The sequence below is a fragment of the Ambystoma mexicanum genome, chromosome 11, assembly GCF_040938575.1.
Source record: "Ambystoma mexicanum isolate Mex_15411 chromosome 11, UKY_AmexF1_1, whole genome shotgun sequence".
NCBI classification, from domain to species: domain Eukaryota; kingdom Metazoa; phylum Chordata; class Amphibia; order Caudata; family Ambystomatidae; genus Ambystoma; species Ambystoma mexicanum.
In genome coordinates, this window is record NC_090934.1 from 823,336,745 (window position 1) to 823,352,731 (window position 15,987).

The 15,987-nt window shown below is 46.2% G+C and overlaps 10 non-coding genes across 10 annotated transcripts; all 10 read right to left on the minus strand.

The window, feature by feature from the left end:
* Nucleotides 1–157: 157 nt before the first annotated feature.
* Nucleotides 158–231, minus strand: TRNAN-GUU (transfer RNA asparagine (anticodon GUU)). Its single transcript has one exon. It is a non-coding gene; the product is annotated as a tRNA-Asn (tRNA).
* A 1,790-nt stretch (nucleotides 232–2,021) lies between these two features.
* On the minus strand, nucleotides 2,022–2,093 carry TRNAW-CCA (transfer RNA tryptophan (anticodon CCA)). Its single transcript has one exon. It is a non-coding gene; the product is annotated as a tRNA-Trp (tRNA).
* A 313-nt stretch (nucleotides 2,094–2,406) lies between these two features.
* Nucleotides 2,407–2,480, minus strand: TRNAN-GUU (transfer RNA asparagine (anticodon GUU)). The gene has a single exon. It is a non-coding gene; the product is annotated as a tRNA-Asn (tRNA).
* A 1,790-nt stretch (nucleotides 2,481–4,270) lies between these two features.
* TRNAW-CCA (transfer RNA tryptophan (anticodon CCA)) lies at nucleotides 4,271–4,342 on the minus strand. The gene has a single exon. It is a non-coding gene; the product is annotated as a tRNA-Trp (tRNA).
* A 313-nt stretch (nucleotides 4,343–4,655) lies between these two features.
* TRNAN-GUU (transfer RNA asparagine (anticodon GUU)) lies at nucleotides 4,656–4,729 on the minus strand. Its single transcript has one exon. It is a non-coding gene; the product is annotated as a tRNA-Asn (tRNA).
* Nucleotides 4,730–6,519: 1,790 nt separating this feature from the next.
* On the minus strand, nucleotides 6,520–6,591 carry TRNAW-CCA (transfer RNA tryptophan (anticodon CCA)). The gene has a single exon. It is a non-coding gene; the product is annotated as a tRNA-Trp (tRNA).
* Nucleotides 6,592–8,753: 2,162 nt separating this feature from the next.
* TRNAW-CCA (transfer RNA tryptophan (anticodon CCA)) lies at nucleotides 8,754–8,825 on the minus strand. The gene has a single exon. It is a non-coding gene; the product is annotated as a tRNA-Trp (tRNA).
* Nucleotides 8,826–13,199: 4,374 nt separating this feature from the next.
* Nucleotides 13,200–13,271, minus strand: TRNAW-CCA (transfer RNA tryptophan (anticodon CCA)). The gene has a single exon. It is a non-coding gene; the product is annotated as a tRNA-Trp (tRNA).
* A 314-nt stretch (nucleotides 13,272–13,585) lies between these two features.
* Nucleotides 13,586–13,659, minus strand: TRNAN-GUU (transfer RNA asparagine (anticodon GUU)). The gene has a single exon. It is a non-coding gene; the product is annotated as a tRNA-Asn (tRNA).
* Nucleotides 13,660–15,840: 2,181 nt separating this feature from the next.
* Nucleotides 15,841–15,912, minus strand: TRNAW-CCA (transfer RNA tryptophan (anticodon CCA)). The gene has a single exon. It is a non-coding gene; the product is annotated as a tRNA-Trp (tRNA).
* Between the last annotated feature and the right edge of the window lie 75 nt (nucleotides 15,913–15,987).

The following is a 15,987-nucleotide window of genomic DNA, read 5'->3' on the forward strand; positions in this document are numbered from 1 at the left end:
GATGTTTATGAATTGAATGGCAAGTTTTGAAAAACTAAAGCAAGCGAGAAGAATTGCTTGCAGTTTATTGGATTTTTTGGACCTCAGCAGACGAGACCTGCGAGAGGTAAACAGAAGTTCATAGTTGGTCATGCTGAATTTTTGAGCCAAAATGCATCGTCCCTGGGTGGGCTTGAACCACCAACCTTTCGGTTAACAGCCGAACGCGCTAACCGATTGCGCCACAGAGGCTCATGCAGTGCTTACACTGGGGCCTGATTGGTGTGCTGTTTGCTTATGCTCCCCAGGCAACCTGAAAATATTTCTAAAATAGCTCTATTTCCCACAGCAAATCAGGGTATCAAGCACTTCCCTACCTCCCGTAATCCACAAACACAGGGGATTTAGTAGAGGACAGAGCCCATCAAGAGTGCACCAAATGCCCTCTGTGTAGGCATAACTTGCTATGAGGAGAAAGCCACAGTTGCGCACTTGTGTTAAAAGGGGACAGTAGGCTGAACCCAGAGAACACGGGAGAAATGACTCAGGTTTACTGAGTGGAACACTCTGTGTCTTTGTGCCAAAAACAGCAGCGTCTTTTCGGTTAACAGCCGAACGCGCTTACCAATTGCGCCACAGAGACTCACTGGCATGTGTGTTCTGCCTTTGGCCTGATTGCATTGCTATTTTTTTCTGATTGGCAGAAAACCTGAACTTTTTTCTGAAAAAGGCATGCCTCTCTTAGCACTGCAGTGCATTAGACTGCTCCCTTGCTTCCCTGAGTCCCCAAATACACAACCACCTTGGGCACAATAGAAGACACATTCCAGCAGATTTAGCAAGAGTGCACCAAGGTTTCTATATGTAGGTACCTTGCTGAGAAGCAAGACCTGCAGTTGCATTCTTCTGTTAAAAGAGGGCAGCAGAGTGCACCAAGAGAACTTGGGGGAAGTAGCTTATGTTAACTACTTGCCATGCTCTTTATAGATCCCTCTGTTTGACTGGGTGAATTCTAATTTCTGGGGTAGAGTAAGCAATTTTTGGATCTAGATGCTGTGCGCAACAGGAATGCTATATACTGCACTGTACTGCTACTGAAAAGTTACCAATTTTACAGGATGTTTAGGTAAGCTTTGTTTCAGAAAACAACTTGCTAGAGGCACTAAGACAGATTACTGGGACAAAGGAAGAGGGTTTGGGGATTAGCACATCTCCTATGAAAGGTACAGTCACGCCCGAGACAACTCTGAGTGTCACCTCAAATTCTAAGAAATGCAAACTAGGGACCTACGCTTTTTATTGCCAGTGGATCTTTGTGTTTCAGACAAATGTGCACGCCTGCCAGAGCCCCTTGCAATGCACTTAGGGAAAGGGGGGAAGGTGCTGTGAAGCCCTCTCGCTGACAATGTCTCTCTTGTCTATAATGTAACTATGAGAGAGAGAGAAATAGGCAATGCGAGAGTGAAAAAGTAAAATGGAAATGTGTCTACTGAGACCAGTATAAGGGGAAATCCTCACAATCCAGGACCGACAGTTGATTGGGAGGGCGCTTACAGGTTTCCGACACCAGACCGGTACCTGAACTCACAAACCCAAACTGCAAAGTGATGGGCATTGCCACTAGACTGCCGACCCCCTTTCGGGGCTGCAGCATATTTCCTTTAGTCACACCTAGAGTTCCCAGGACAGTGCAGCATTCAGCGATTACACGAAAATATTGACAGCGCTAGGAGGCCATGCAAATGGCAGAGGTATGCTTTACAAAGCCCACGTAGCGTGCACAAAACAGCACATCAGTCAGGCCCACTTGAAGAGATGGTAAAGAGGAAATACTTCTGCTGCATCCAGTAAAACATAGAGATTGGCCTGTTTTAAAGGTTGACCATGTCCTTCATGGGTGTCTGTCAATATGATACTTCCCTGCTGCAAAGCTTACATTCAAAACGCCAGAACAACTAGGCCCAGAGCACAAAGATGCAGTCAGGTTGAAATAACGAGATACTGAAGAGCAATTTTGTATTTCAGAGTGGGAAAAGCAAATATGACCCCGACGTGATTTGAACACGCAACCTTCTGATCTGGAGTCAGACGTGCTACCATTGCGCCACGAGGTCCTTGTGGCAGTCCACCTGGTGTGTCTGAAGACAGAATAAAGATAGGAGACTTACATGCACCTGCAGAGCCTCATTGCTTCTTTAAGTAGACTGGCTAGGATAGCTTCCTTCTGTGCATCAGTACACGCTGCAGCCAAACCCTTCCCATGAAGTCTTGATGTTTATGAATTGAATGGCAAGTTTTGAAAAACTAAAGCAAGCGAGAAGAATTGCTTGCAGTTTATTGGATTTTTTGGACGTCAGCAGACGAGACCTGCGAGAGGTAAACAGAAGTTCATAGTTGGTCATGCTGAATTTTTGAGCCAAAATGCATCGTCCCTGGGTGGGCTTGAACCACCAACCTTTCGGTTAACAGCCGAACGCGCTAACCGATTGCGCCACAGAGACTCATGCAGTGCTTACACTGGGGCCTGATTGGTGTGCTGTTTGCTTATGCTCCCCAGGCAACCTGAAAATATTTCTAAAATAGCTCTATTTCCCACAGCAAATCAGGGTATCAAGTACTTCCCTACCTCCCGTAATCCACAAACAGAGGGGATTTAGTAGAGGACAGAGCCCATCAACAGTGCACCAAATGCCCTCTGTGTAGGCATAACTTGCTATGAGGAGAAAGCCACAGTTGCGCACTTGTGTTAAAAGGGGACAGTAGGCTGAACCCAGAGAACACGGGAGAAATGACTCAGGTTTACTGAGTGGAACACTCTGTGTCTTTGTGCCCAAAACAGCAGCGTCTTTTCGGTTAACAGCCGAACGTGCTAACCAATTGCGCCACAGAGACTCACTGGCATGTGTGTTCTGCCTTTGGCCTGATTGCATTGCTATTTTTTTCTGATTGGCAGAAAACCTGAACTTTTTTCTGAAAAAGGCATGCCTCTCTTAGCACTGCAGTGCATTAGACTGCTCCCTTGCTTCCCTGAGTCCCCAAATACACAACCACCTTGGGCACAATAGAAGACACATTCCAGCAGATTTAGCAAGAGTGCACCAAGGTTTCTATATGTAGGTACCTTGCTAAGAAGCAAGACCTGCAGTTGCATTCTTCTGTTAAAAGAGGGCAGCAGAGTGCACCAAGAGAACTTGGGGGAAGTAGCTTATGTTAACTACTTGCCATGCTCTTTATAGATCCCTCTGTTTGACTGGGTGAATTCTAATTTCTGGGGTAGAGTAAGCAATTTTTGGATCTAGATGCTGTGCGCAACAGGAATGCTATATACTGCACTGTACTGCTACTGAAAAGTTACCAATTTTACAGGATGTTCAGGTAAGCTTTGTTTCAGAAAACAACTTGCTAGAGGCACTAAAACAGATTACTGGGACAAAGGAAGAGGGTTTGGGGATTAGCACATCTCCTATGAAAGGTACAGTCACGCCCGAGACAACTCTGAGTGTCACCTCAAATTCTAAGAAATGCAAACTAGGGACCTACGCTTTTTATTGCCAGTGGATCTTTGTGTTTCAGACAAATGTGCACGCCTGCCAGAGCCCCTTGCAATGCACTTAGGGAAAGGGGGGAAGGTGCTGTGAAGCCCTCTCGCTGACAATGTCTCTCTTGTCTATAATGTAACTATGAGAGAGAGAGAAATAGGCAATGCGAGAGTGAAAAAGTAAAATGGAAATGTGTCTACTGAGACCAGTATAAGGGGAAATCCTCACAATCCAGGACCGACAGTTGATTGGGAGGGCGCTTACAGGTTTCCGACACCAGACCGGTACCTGAACTCACAAACCCAAACTGCAAAGTGATGGGCATTGCCACTAGACTGCCGACCCCCTTTCGGGGCTGCAGCATATTTCCTTTAGTCACACCTAGAGTTCCCAGGACAGTGCAGCATTCAGCGATTACACGAAAATATTGACAGCGCTAGGAGGCCATGCAAATGGCAGAGGTATGCTTTACAAAACCCACGTAGCGTGCACAAAACAGCACATCAGTCAGGCCCACTTGAAGAGATGGTAAAGAGGAAATACTTCTGCTGCATCCAGTAAAACATAGAGATTGGCCTGCTTTAAAGGTTGACCATGTCCTTCATGGGTGTCTGTCAATATGATACTTCCCTGCTGCAAAGCTTACATTCAAAACGCCAGAACAACTAGGCCCAGAGCACAAAGATGCAGTCAGGTTGAAATAACGAGATACTGAAGAGCAATTTTGTATTTCAGAGTGGGAAAAGCAAATATGACCCCGACGTGATTTGAACACGCAACCTTCTGATCTGGAGTCAGACGTGCTACCATTGCGCCACGAGGTCCTTGTGGCAGTCCACCTGGTGTGTCTGACGACAGAATAAAGATAGGAGACTTACATGCACCTGCAGAGCCTCATTGCTTCTTTAAGTAGACTGGCTAGGATAGCTTCCTTCTGTGCATCAGTACACGCTGCAGCCAAACCCTTCCCATGAAGTCTTGATGTTTATGAATTGAATGGCAAGTTTTGAAAAACTAAAGCAAGCGAGAAGAATTGCTTGCAGTTTATTGGATTTTTTGGACGTCAGCAGACGAGACCTTCGAGAGGTAAACAGAAGTTCATAGTTGGTCATGCTGAATTTTTGAGCCAAAATGCATCGTCCCTGGGTGGGCTTGAACCACCAACCTTTAGGTTAACAGCCGAACGCGCTAACCGATTGCGCCACAGAGACTCATGCAGTGCTTACACTGGGGCCTGATTGGTGTGCTGTTTGCTTATGCTCCCCAGGCAACCTGAAAATATTTCTAAAATAGCTCTATTTCCCACAGCAAATCAGGGTATCAAGTACTTCCCTACCTCCCGTAATCCACAAACAGAGGGGATTTAGTAGAGGACAGAGCCCATCAACAGTGCACCAAATGTCCTCTGTGTAGGCATAACTTGCTATGAGGAGAAAGCCACAGTTGCGCACTTGTGTTAAAAGGGGACAGTAGGCTGAACCCAGAGAACACGGGAGAAATTACTCAGGTTTACTGAGTGGAACACTCTGTGTCTTTGTGCCCAAAACAGCAGCGTCTTTTCGGTTAACAGCCGAACGCGCTAACCAATTGCGCCACAGAGACTCACTGGCATGTGTGTTCTGCCTTTGGCCTGATTGCATTGCTATTTTTTTCTGATTGGCAGAAAACCTGAACTTTTTTCTGAAAAAGGCATGCCTCTCTTAGCACTGCAGTGCATTAGACTGCTCCCTTGCTTCCCTGAGTCCCCAAATACACAACCACCTTGGGCACAATAGAAGACACATTCCAGCAGATTTAGCAAGAGTGCACCAAGGTTTCTATATGTAGGTACCTTGCTGAGAAGCAAGACCTGCAGTTACATTCTTCTGTTAAAAGAGGGCAGCAGAGTGCACCAAGAGAACTTGGGGGAAGTAGCTTATGTTAACTACTTGCCATGCTCTTTATAGATCCCTCTGTTTGACTGGGTGAATTCTAATTTCTGGGGTAGAGTAAGCAATTTTTGGATCTAGATGCTGTGCGCAACAGGAATGCTATATACTGCACTGTACTGCTACTGAAAAGTTACCAATTTTACAGGATGTTCAGGTAAGCTTTGTTTCAGAAAACAACTTGCTAGAGGCACTAAAACAGATTACTGGGACAAAGGAAGAGGGTTTGGGGATTAGCACATCTCCTATGAAAGGTACAGTCACGCCCGAGACAACTCTGAGTGTCACCTCAAATTCTAAGAAATGCAAACTAGGGACCTACGCTTTTTATTGCCAGTGGATCTTTGTGTTTCAGACAAATGTGCACGCCTCCCAGAGCTCCTTGCAATGCACTTAGGGAAATGGGGGAAGGTGCTGTGAAGCCCTCTCGCTGACAATGTCTCTCTTGTCTATAATGTATCTATGAGAGAGAGAGAAATAGGCAATGCGAGAGTGAAAATGTAAAATGGAAATGTGTCTACTGAGACCAGTATAAGGGGAAATCCTCACAATCCAGGACCGACAGTTGATTGGGAGGGCGCTTACAGGTTTCCGACACCAGACCGGTACCTGAACTCACAAACCCAAACTGCAAAGTGATGGGCATTGCCACTAGACTGCCGACCCCCTTTCGGGGCCCCAGCATATATCCTTTAGTCGAACCTAGAGTTCCCGGGACAGTGCAGCATTCAGCGATTACACGAAAATATTGACAGCGCTAGGAAGCCATGCAAATGTCAGAGGTATGCTTTACAAAGCCCACGTAGTGTGCACAAAACAGCACATCAGTCAGGCCCACTTGAAGAGATGGTAAAGAGGAAATACTTCTGCTGCATCCAGTAAAACATAGAGATTGGCCTGCTTTAAAGGTTGACCATGTCCTTCATGGGTGTCTGTCAATATGATACTTCCCTGCTGCAAAGCTTACATTCGAAACGCCAGAACAACTAGGCCCAGAGCACAAAGATGCAGTCAGGTTGAAATAACGAGATACTGAAGAGCAATTTTGTATTTCAGAGTGGGAAAAGCAAATATGACCCCGACGTGATTTGAACACGCAACCTTCTGATCTGGAGTCAGACGCGCTACCATTGCGCCACGAGGTCCTTGTGGGAATCCACCTGGTGTGTCTGATGACAGAATAAAGGTAGGAGACGTACATGCACCCGCAGAGCCTCATTGCTTCTTTAAGTAGACTGGCTAGTATAGCTTCTTTCTGTGCATCAGTACACGCTGCAGCCAAACCCTTCCCATGAAGTCTTGATGTTTATGAATTGAATGGCAAGTTTTGAAAAACTAAAGCAAGCGAGAAGAATTGCTTGCAGTTTATTCGATTTTTTGGACGTCAGCAGGCGAGACCTGCGAGAGGTAAACAGAAGTTCATAGTTGGTCATGCTGAATTTTTGAGCCAAAATGCATCGTCCCTGGGTGGGCTTGAACCACCAACCTTTCGCGCTAACCGATTGCGCCACAGAGACTCATGCAGTGCTTACACTGGGGCCTGATTGGTGTGCTGTTTGCTTATGCTTCCCAGGCAACCTGAAAATATTTCTAAAATAGCTCTATTTCCCACAGCAAATCAGGGTATCAAGCACTTCCCTACCTCCCCTAATCCACAAACACAGGGGATTTAGTAGAGGAGAGAGCCCATCAACAGTGCACCAAATGTCCTCTGTGTAGGCATAACTTGCTATGAGGAGAAAGCCACAGTTGCGCACTTGTGTTAAAAGGGGACAGTAGGCTGAACCCAGAGAACACGGGAGAAATGACTCAGGTTTACTGAGTGGAACACTCTGTGTCTTTGTGCCAAAAACAGCAGCGTCTTTTCGGTTAACAGCCGAACGCGCTAACCAATTGTGCCACAGAGACTCACTGGCATGTGTGTTCTGCCTTTGGCCTGATTGCATTGCTATTTTTTTCTGATTGGCAGAAAACCTGAACTTTTTTCTGAAAAAGGCATGCTTCTCTTAGCACTGCAGTGCATTAGACTGCTCCCTTGCTTCCCTGAGTCCCCAAATACACAACCACCTTGGGCACAATAGAAGACACATTCAAGCAGATTTAGCAAGAGTGCACCAAGGTTTCTATATGTAGGTACCTTGCTGAGAAGCAAGACCTGCAGTTGCATTCTTCTGTTAAAAGAGGGCAGCAGAGTGCACCAAGAGAACTTGGGGGAAGTAGCTTATGTTAACTACTTGCCATGCTCTTTATAGATCCCTCTGTTTGACTGGGTGAATTCTAATTTCTGGTGTAGAGTAAGCAATTTTTGGATCTAGATGCTGTGCGCAACAGGAATGCTATATACTGCACTGTACTGCTACTGAAAAGTTACCAATTTTACAGGATGTTCAGGTAAGCTTTGTTTCAGAAAACAACTTGCTAGAGGCACTAAAACAGATTACTGGGACAAAGGAAGAGGGTTTGGGGATTAGCACATCTCCTATGAAAGGTACAGTCACGCCCGAGACAACTCTGAGTGTCACCTCAAATTCTAAGAAATGCAAACTAGGGACCTACGCTTTTTATTGCCAGTGGATCTTTGTGTTTCAGACAAATGTGCACGCCTCCCAGAGCCCCTTGCAATGCACTTAGGGAAAGGGGGGAAGGTGCTGTGAAGCCCTCTCGCTGACAATGTCTCTCTTGTCTATAATGTATCTATGAGAGAGAGAGAAATAGGCAATGCAAGAGTGAAAAAGTAAAATGGAAATGTGTCTACTGAGACCAGTATAAGGGGAAATCCTCACAATCCAGGACCGACAGTTGATTGGGAGGGCGCTTACAGGTTTCCGACACCAGACCGGTACCTGAACTCACAAACCCAAACTGCAAAGTGATGGGCATTGCCACTAGACTGCCGACCCCCTTTCGGGGCCGCAGCATATTTCCTTTAGTCACACCTAGAGTTCCCAGGACAGTGCAGCATTCAGCGATTACACGAAAATATTGACAGCGCTAGGAAGCCATGCAAATGTCAGAGGTATGCTTTACAAAGCCCACGTAGCGTGCACAAAACAGCACATCAGTCAGGCCCACTTGAAGAGATGGTAAAGAGGAAATACTTCTGCTGCATCCAGTAAAACATAGAGATTGGCCTGCTTTAAAGGTTGACCATGTCCTTCATGGGTGTCTGTCAATATGATACTTCCCTGCTGCAAAGCTTACATTCGAAACGCCAGAACAACTAGGCCCAGAGCACAAAGATGCAGTCAGGTTGAAATAACGAGATACTGAAGAGCAATTTTGTATTTCAGAGTGGGAAAAGCAAATATGACCCCGACGTGATTTGAACACGCAACCTTCTGATCTGGAGTCAGACGCGCTACCATTGCGCCACGAGGTCCTTGTGGCAGTCCACCTGGTGTGGATGATGACAGAATAAAGGTAAGAGACGTACATGCACCTGCAGAGCCTCATTGCTTCTTTAAGTAGACTGGCTAGGATAGCTTCCTTCTGTGCATCAGTACACGCTGCAGCCAAACCCTTCCCATGAAGTCTTGATGTTTATGAATTGAATGGCAAGTTTTGAAAAACTAAAGCAAGCGAGAAGAATTGCTTGCAGTTTATTGGATTTTTTGGACGTCAGCAGACGAGACCTGCGAGAGGTAAACAGAAGTTCATAGTTGGTCATGCTGAATTTTTGAGCCAAAATGCATCGCAGCCGAACGCGCTAACCGATTGCGCCACAGAGACTCATGCAGTGCTTACACTGGGGCCTGATTGGTGTGCTGTTTGCTTATGCTTCCCAGGCAACCTGAAAATATTTCTAAAATAGCTCTATTTCCCACAGCAAATCAGGGTATCAAGCACTTCCCTACCTCCCCTAATCCACAAACACAGGGGATTTAGTAGAGGACAGAGCCCATCAACAGTGCACCAAAGGTCCTCTGTGTAGGCATAACTTGCTATGAGGAGAAAGCCACAGTTGCGCACTTGTGTTAAAAGGGGACAGTAGGCTGAACCCAGAGAACACGGGAGAAATGACTCAGGTTTACTGAGTGGAACACTCTGTGTCTTTGTGCCAAAAACAGCAGCGTCTTTTCGGTTAACAGCCGAACGCGCTAACCAATTGCGCCACAGAGACTCACTGGCATGTGTGTTCTGCCTTTGGCCCTATTGCATTGCTATTTTTTTCTGATTGGCAGAAAACCTGAACTTTTTTCTGAAAAAGGCATGCCTCTCTTAGCACTGCAGTGCATTAGACTGCTCCCTTGCTTCCCTGAGTCCCCAAATACACAACCACCTTGGGCACAATAGAAGACACATTCCAGCAGATTTAGCAAGAGTGCACCAAGGTTTCTATATGTAGGTACCTTGCTGAGAAGCAAGACCTGCAGTTGCATTCTTCTGTAAAAAGAGGACAGCAGAGTGCACCAAGAGAACTTGGGGGAAGTAGCTTATGTTAACTACTTGCCATGCTCTTTATAGATCCCTCTGTTTGACTTGGTGAATTCTAATTTCTGGGGTAGAGTAAGCAATTTTTGGATCTAGACGCTGTGCGCAACAGGAATGCTATATACTGCACTCTACTGCTACTGAAAAGTTACCAATTTTACAGGATGTTCAGGTAAGCTTTGTTTCAGAAAACAACTTGCTAGAGGCGCTAGGACAGATTACTGGGACAAAGGAAGAGGGTTTGGGGATTAGCACATCTCCTATGAAACGTACAGTCACGCCCGAGACAACTCTGAGTGTCACCTCAAATTCTAAGAAATGCAAACTAGGGACCTACGCTTTTTATTGCCAGTGGATCTTTGTGTTTCAGACAAATGTGCACGCCTCCCAGAGCCCCTTGCAATGCACTTAGGGAAAGGGGGGAAGGTGCTGTGAAGCCCTCTCGCTGACAATGTCTCTCTTGTCTATAATGTAACTATGAGAGAGAGAGAAATAGGCAATGCGAAAGTGAAAAAGTAAAATGGAAATGTGTCTACTGAGACCAGTATAAGGGGAAATCCTCACAATCCAGGACCGACAGTTGATTGGGAGGGCGCTTACAGGTTTCCGACACCAGACCGGTACCTGAACTCACAAACCCAAACTGCAAAGTGATGGGCATTGCCACTTGACTGCCGACCCCCTTTCGGGGCCCCAACATATATCCTTTAGTCACACCTAGAGTTCCCAGGACAGTGCAGCATTCAGCGATTACACGAACATTTTGACAGCGCTAGGAGGCCATGCAAATGGCAGAGGTATGCTTTACAAAGCCCACGTAGCGTGCACAAAACAGCACATCAGTCAGGCCCACTTGAAGAGATGGTAAAGAGGAAATACTTCTGCTGCATCCAGTAAAACATAGAGATTGGCCTGCTTTAAAGCTTGACCATGTCCTTCATGGGAGTCCGTCAATATGATACTTCCCTGCTGCAAAGCTTACATTCGAAACGCCAGAACAACTAGGCCCAGAGCACAAAGATGCAGTCAGGTTGAAATAACGAGATACTGAAGAGCAATTTTGTATTTCAGAGTGGGAAAAGGAAGTATGACCCCGACGTGATTTGAACACACAACCTTCTGATCTGAAGTCAGACACGCTACCATTGCGCGACGAGGTCCTTAATGGCAATCCACCTGGTGTGTCTGATGACAGAATAAAGGTAGGAGACGTACATGCACCTGCAGAGCCTCATTGCTTCTTTAAGTAGACTGGCTAGGATAGCTTCCTTCTGTGCATCAGTACACGCTGCAGCCAAACCCTTCCCATGAAGTCTTGATGTTTATGAATTGAATGGCAAGTTTTTTAAAACTAAAGCAAGCGAGAAGAATTGCTTGCAGTTTATTGGATTTTTTGGACGTCAGCAGACGAGACCTGCGAGAGGTAAACAGAAGTTCATAGTTGGTCATGCTGAATTATTTAGCCAAAATGCATCGTCCCTGGGTGGGCTTGAACCACCTACCTTTCGCGCTAACCGATTGCGCCACAGAGACTCATGCAGTGCTTACACTGGGGCCTGATTGGTGTGCTGTTTGCTTATGCTTCCCAGGCAACCTGAAAATATTTCTAAAATAGCTCTATTTCCCACAGCAAATCAGGGTATCAAGCACTTCCCTACCTCCCCTAATCCACAAACACAGGGGATTTAGAAGAGGACAGAGCCCATCAACAGTGCACCAAATGTCCTCTGTGTAGGCATAACTTGCTATGAGGAGAAAGCCACAGTTGCGCACTTGTGTTAAAAGGGGACAGTAGGCTGAACCCAGAGAACATGAGAGAAATGACTCAGGTTTACTGAGTGGAACACTCTGTGTCTTTGTGCCAAAAACAGCAGCGTCTTTTCAGTTAACAGCCGAACGCGCTAACCAATTGCGCCACAGAGACTCACTGGCATGTGTGTTCTGCCTTTGGCCTGATTGCATTGCTATTTTTTCTGATTGGCAGAAAACCTGAACTTTTTTCTGAAAAAGGCATGCCTCTCTTAGCACTGCAGTGCATTAGACTGCTCCCTTGCTTCCCTGAGTCCCCAAATACACAACCACCTTGGGCACAATAGAAGACACATTCCAGCAGATTTAGCAAGAGTGCACCAAGGTTTCTATATGTAGGTACCTTGCTGAGAAGCAAGACCTGCAGTTGCATTCTTCTGTTAAAAGAGGGCAGCAGAGTGCACCAAGAGAACTTGGGGGAAGTAGCTTATGTTAACTACTTGCCATGATCTTTATAGATCCCTCTTTTTGACTGGGTGAATTCTAATTTCTGGGGTAGAGTAAGCAATTTTTGGATCTAGATGCTGTGCGCAACAGGAATGCTATATACTGCACTGTACTGCTACTGAAAAGTTACCAATTTTACAGGATGTTCAGGTAAGCTTTGTTTCAGAAAACAACTTGCTAGAGGCCCTAGGACAGATTACTGGGACAAAGGAAGAGGGTTTGGGGATTAGCACATCTCCTATGAAAGGTACAGTCACGCCCGAGACAACTCTGAGTGCCTCCTCAAATTCTAAGAAATGCGAACTGGGGTCCTACGCCTTTTATTGCCAGTGGATCTTTGTGTTTCAGACAAATGTGCACGCCTCCCAGAGCCCCATGCAATGGACTTAGGGAAATGGGGGAAGGTGCTGTGCAACCCTCTCGCTGACAATGTCTCTCTTGTCTATAATGTAACTATGAGAGAGAGAGAAATAGGCAATGCGAGAGTGAAAAAGTCAAATGGAAATGTGTCTACTGAGACCAGTATAAGGGGAAATCCTCACAATCCAGGACTGACAGTTGATTGGGAGGGCGCTTACAGGTTTCCGACACCAGACCGGTACCTGAACTCACAAACCCAAACTGCAAAGTGATGCCCATTGCCACTAGACTGCCGACCCCCTTTCGGGGCCCCAACATATATCCTTTAGTCACACCTAGAGTTCCCAGGACAGTGCAGCATTCAGCGATTACACGAAAATATTGACAGCGCTAGGAGGCCATGCAAATGGCAGAGGTATGCTTTACAAAGCCCACGTAGCGTGCACAAAACAGCACATCAGTCAGGCCCACTTGAAGAGATGGTAAAGAGGAAATACTTCTGCTGCATCCAGTAAAACATAGAGATTGGCCTGCTTTAAAGGTTGACCATGTCCTTCATGGGTGTCTGTCAATATGATACTTCCCTGCTGCAAAGCTTACATTCGAAACGCCAGAACAACTAGGCCCAGAGCACAAAGATGCAGTCAGGTTGAAATAACGAGATACTGAAGAGCAATTTTGTATTTCAGAGTGGGAAAAGGAAGTATGACCCCGACGTGATTTGAACACACAACCTTCTGATCTGGAGTCAGACGCGCTACCATTGCGGCACGAGGTCCTTGTGGCAATCCACCTGGTGTGTCTGATGACAGAATAAAGGTAGGAGACGTACATGCACCTGCAGAGCCTCATTGCTTCTTTAGGTAGACTGGCTAGGATAGCTTCCTTCTGTGCATCAGTACACGCTGCAGCCAAACCCTTCCCATGAAGTCTTGATGTTTATGAATTGAATGGCAAGTTTTGAAAAACTAAAGCAAGCGAGAAGAATTGCTTACAGTTTATTGGATTTTTTGGACGTCAGCAGACGAGACCTGCGAGAGGTAAAACAGAAGTTCATAGTTGGTCATGCTGAATTTTTGAGCCAAAATGCATCGTCCCTGGGTGGGCTTGAACCACCAACCTTTCGGTTAACAGCCGAACGCGCTAACCGATTGCGCCACAGAGACTCATGCAGTGCTTACACTGGGGCCTGATTGGTGTGCTGTTTGCTTATGCTTCCCAGGCAACCTGAAAATATTTCTAAAATAGCTCTATTTCCCACAGCAAATCAGGGTATCAAGCACTTCCCTACCTCCCCTAATCCACAAACACAGGGGATTTAGTAGAGGACAGAGCCCATCAACAGTGCACCAAATGTCCTCTGTGTAGGCATAACTTGCTATGAGGAGAAAGCCACAGTTGCGCACTTGTGTTAAAAGGGGACAGTAGGCTGAACCCAGAGAACACGGGAGAAATGACTCAGGTTTACTGAGTGGAACACTCTGTGTCTTTGTGCCAAAAACAGCAGCGTCTTTTCGGTTAACAGCCGAACGCGCTAACCGATTGCGCCACAGAGACTCATGCAGTGCTTACACTGGGGCCTGATTGGTGTTCTGTTTGCTTATGCTTCCCAGGCAACCTGAAAATATTTCTAAAATAGCTCTATTTCCCACAGCAAATCAGGGTATCAAGCACTTCCCTACCTCCCGTAATCCACAAACACAGGGGATTTAGTAGAGGACAGAGCCCATCAACAGTGCACCAAATGTCCTCTGTGTAGGCATAACTTGCTATGTGGAGAAAGCCACAGTTGCGCACTTGTGTTAAAAGGGGACAGTAGGCTGAACCCAGAGAACACGGGAGAAATGACTCAGGTTTACTGAGTGGAACACTCTGTGTCTTTGTGCCCAAAACAGCAGCGTCTTTTCGGTTAACAGCCGAACGCGCTAACCAATTGCGCCACAGAGACTCACTGGCATGTGTGTTCTGCCTTTGGCCTGATTGCATTGCTATTTTTTTCTGATTGGCAGAAAACCTGAACTTTTTTCTGAAAAAGGCATGCCTCTCTTAGCACTGCAGTGCATTAGACTGCTCCCTTGCTTCCCTGAGTCCCCAAATACACAACCACCTTGGGCACAATAGAAGACACATTCCAGCAGATTTAGCAAGAGTGCACCAAGGATTCTATATGTAGGTACCTTGCTGAGAAGCAAGAGCTGCAGTTGCATTCTTCTGTTAAAAGAGGGCAGCAGAGTGCACCAAGAGAACTTGGGGGAAGTAGCTTATGTTAACTACTTGCCATGATCTTTATAGATCCCTCTGTTTGACTGGGTGAATTCTAATTTCTGGGGTAGAGTAAGCAATTTTTGGATCTAGATGCTGTGCGCAACAGGAATGCTATATACTGCACTGTACTGCTACTGAAAAGTTACCAATTTTACAGGATGTTCAGGTAAGCTTTGTTTCAGAAAACAACTTGCTAGAGGCCCTAGGACAGATTACTGGGACAAAGGAAGAGGGTTTGGGGATTAGCACATCTCCTATGAAAGGTACAGTCACGCCCGAGACAACTCTGAGTGCCTCCTCAAATTCTAAGAAATGCGAACTGGGGTCCTACGCCTTTTATTGCCAGTGGATCTTTGTGTTTCAGACAAATGTGCACGCCTCCCAGAGCCCCATGCAATGCACTTAGGGAAAGGGGGGAAGGTGCTGTGAAGCCCTCTCGCTGACAATGTCTCTCTTGTCTATAATGTAACTATGAGAGAGAGAGAAATAGGCAATGCGAGAGTGAAAAAGTAAAATGGAAATGTGTCTACTGAGACCAGTATAAGGGGAAATTCTCACAATCCAGGACCGACAGTTGATTGGGAGGGCGCTTACAGGTTTCCGACACCAGACCGGTACCTGAACTCACAAACCCAAACTGCAAAGTGATGCCCATTGCCACTAGACTGCCGACCCCCTTTCGGGGCCCCAACATATATCCTTTAGTCACACCTAGAGTTCCCAGGACAGTGCAGCATTCAGCGATTACACGAAAATTTTGACAGCGCTAGGAGGCCATGCAAATGGCAGAGGTATGTTTTACAAAGCCCACGTAGCGTGCACAAAACAGCACATCAGTCAGGCCCACTTTAAGAGATGGTAAAGAGGAAATACTTCTGCTGCATCCAGTAAAACATAGAGATTGGCCTGCTTTAAAGGTTGACCATGTCCTTCATGGGTGTCTGTCAATATGATACTTCCCTGCTGCAAAGCTTACATTCGAAACGCCAGAACAACTAGGCCCAGAGCACAAAGATGCAGTCAGGTTGAAATAACGAGATACTGAAGAGCAATTTTGTATTTCAGAGTGGGAAAAGGAAGTATGACCCCGACATGATTTGAACACACAACCTTCTGATCTGGAGTCAGACGCGCTACCATTGCGCCACGAGGTCCTTGTGGCAGTCCACCTGGTGTGTCTGATGACAGAATAAAGGTAGGAGACGTACATGCACCTGCAGAGCCTCATT